The 2,951-nt window shown below is 38.6% G+C and overlaps 1 pseudogene across 1 annotated transcript; it reads left to right on the top strand.

The window, feature by feature from the left end:
* Positions 1-915: 915 nt before the first annotated feature.
* On the top strand, positions 916-1,277 carry LOC309977847 (small ribosomal subunit protein uS10-like; annotated as a pseudogene). Its single transcript has one exon. The product of its transcript is annotated as a small ribosomal subunit protein uS10-like (transcript).
* The last annotated feature ends 1,674 nt before the right edge of the window (positions 1,278-2,951 follow it).

Raw genomic sequence — 2,951 nt, 5'->3', positions numbered from 1 at the left:
ACATGTTTTAGGCGTTCCATAGATATTTGATTTAATTTTCTACATTAAAAATATTTGTTGAAATATATATTTTGAAACTATAATACAGTACATGTTTTAATATGTAATACACAAATATTAACATATGAGAAACATTAAAATAATTTATGCTACCACTTGACTTGTTTTGTTGCAGACCTTATAGTAAAGCTACTTTTGCATTCTTGTGCAAATAAGATCTCCTGCAAGATGAACTGTTAAAACCGTTAGCATTTGCCGCTACTTAACTGTGTAAGAATTTTCTCAATACTGTACAACCAAAATAAAAAATAAATAAATAAATTGAATGCTAGTATAAGAATGTAGTTCCCATGGTTACCAGGGGGTAAGGGAGAGGAGGAATAAATTGGAAGACTGGGATTGACATATACACACTACTACATATAAAACAGATAACTAATAAGGACCTACTGTATAGCACAGGGAACTCTACTCAATACTCTGTAATGGCCTATATGGGAAAAGAATCTAAAAAGGAGTGGATATATGTATATGTATAACAGATTCACTTTGCTGTGCACCTGAAAATAACACAACATTGTAAATCAACTATACTCCAATAAAAATGTTTTAAAAAAAGAATCTGGTTCCCTTACCCTTGATTTTAGATTTTTGTGTTTATCAGAAGAGCCTCATTTTTCCTCACTGATTGACTTTATGATCCATAAATGTAATGATTTTTAACTTAGAAAATAAATTCATATTAATAAAATATAATTTTTATCTGTTTTATACATTGGGGTCTGTGTCAGATTTTTGTCTATGAAAGCATTCATCTGATTTGGAAAATTTTAAAAAGTCTGGTTCTTCGAGGAAGATGCGGTCACTGCTGCTACAGAGCACTGGTCCACCTGGTCAGGAAGCCACGCCGCAGCCATGGCTTTTCACGACCGCTGAAAGACTCCCCTGGCGCCAGAAGTGGCAACTCACCGAATTAGAATTACCTTAACCAGCCGCAACACAAAATCTTTGGAGAAGGTATGTGTTGACTTGATCAGAGGCACAAAGTATAAGAATCTCAAAGTGAAAGGAGTAGTTCGGATGCCCACCAAGACTCTAAGAATAACTACAAGGAAAACTCTTTGTGGTGAGAGGGTCTGAGGCTTGGGATTGGTTTCAGATGAGGATCCACAAGCGACTTCATTACCTTGCACAGCCCTTCTGAGGTTGTGGAACAGGTTACTTCCATCAGTATTGAGCCAGGAGTCAAGGTTGAAGTCGCCATTGCAGATGCTTAAATCAACCTTTTTAATAAATTGATAATCAGTTGTGATTTTTTTTAAGTCTGAAAACCAATATTCAACAGGCATAAGGGAGCCTCTGAAAATTTGGGGGTAGAAGAATATAAATCTTAAGTCTTTGCAATTTTTCTGGTAGCAGTGTGAGCGATGGATTGAAGGGGAAAGGGTACAGACTGAAATCATGGAGACCAGTTAGAAGATCACTTCCGAAGTATAGCTGGGAGTGAATAGGGTCTAAACTAGGGGGCAGGGCAGTAGACAAGGGGAGGAGAAGATGGATGGGAGAGATGCTGAATGTGGGATTGACTTGACAAGACTTGACAACTGATTAGGCACGAGAGAGGGCAGTCAAAGCTGACATGCTGAGGTTTAAAACATAAGCCCCCAAGACAATGGCAGTCCTGTTCTTTAGATCTTACACAAAGAAAGAGCAGCAGATTTGGGATGCAAGAGCAGGAGATGATGGGTTCAGTTTGGGATGCACTGATTTTAAGTGTCTGTGGGCAGAAAAGTGGGAGAGACATCCAATCAGCAGCTGGATTATATTGGTCTAAAGCTCAGGAGATGGTTCTGGGCTGGACACAGAGCTAGAGATTTGGGATTGATCCACCTGGAATCCATGAAGCCCCAAAATTCCTACTGCAAACTGTAAATAGTAGTTTAATTAGATTGCGTGTTACCATTTTGGCCAATACTTTCAAGTTAAAAGGCATATGATAGCAATTTAAATTGTTTTGTTTCATTCTAAATGAAGTAGCAGTTTCTCTCAGTCTGTGCTAGATAGTGAGTTATTACATCGGGTAGTGGTTTTCCAGCTTAAATTATAGAGTGCTTACGGCAGAACCTGGGTAGACCTTGCAAGACCTATGTCAGAGCATTGACCTTGTAGAGCTAGGTAGCCCTAAGAGGATCACAGCTGAAGATAATACAGCTACATCCCAAATCTGCCACTGACTACAAGAGGCTTATGTTTCAGTAGTAGGAATATTTATCTAATGCCAGAATGATGTGAATTATGGGCATCGTGCAAAAATCCCAGTGCTGCTAAAGAAAACGAATTATTTACTAAACAGAGTTGTTACTGTGATATGCTTACAAGTTGCAGTCTGATAAATAATGGAACTTTAGAACTTAAATGGCCTATAGAGTTCCAGCTCAACTTTCGAATTGAACAATTAACCCGAAGTTATACTTGGTAGTGGAGCTCAGAACTCAGGTCAGCCCACTGTGCTTCCCATGACATCATATTTGATCTAATTCCATTCCTATATTTTGTAAGTACAGTAGTCCTCTAATTCAGTGGGATATCCGGCGTATAGGGGCAATTAACCTTACCTGTAAAAGGATGTATGTGTATCAAGCAGTGCTTGATCTGAGGGGAGATGAGGAAGCTGTCATCATTCTACAGCCTTTTACCTTTGTGGATCAGCGTTTTCTTATTTCTCCTTGTACATATTTGCATATAGAACAGTTGGAGAGTGTGGAATATACAAGTGATAGCTAAATCTGCAAGGAAATTATCTATGTCAGAATGTCAAAGTACTAGAAGTTAAGGGGTGAGTGATGGGAAGGTGATAGTCACACTTTGAATGTGTGGAAACTAAGCAGTGTGGCTCATCTCCCTCTTTTTTTCCCCTGATCCTTACTAAACCCCTCATTTATGGCATCCTG

The sequence above is a fragment of the Leucopleurus acutus genome (assembly GCF_964270905.1).
Source record: "Leucopleurus acutus genome assembly, chromosome: X".
Classification (NCBI taxonomy): domain Eukaryota; kingdom Metazoa; phylum Chordata; class Mammalia; order Artiodactyla; family Delphinidae; genus Leucopleurus; species Leucopleurus acutus.
This window is presented reverse-complemented; position numbering and strand designations above follow the sequence as displayed.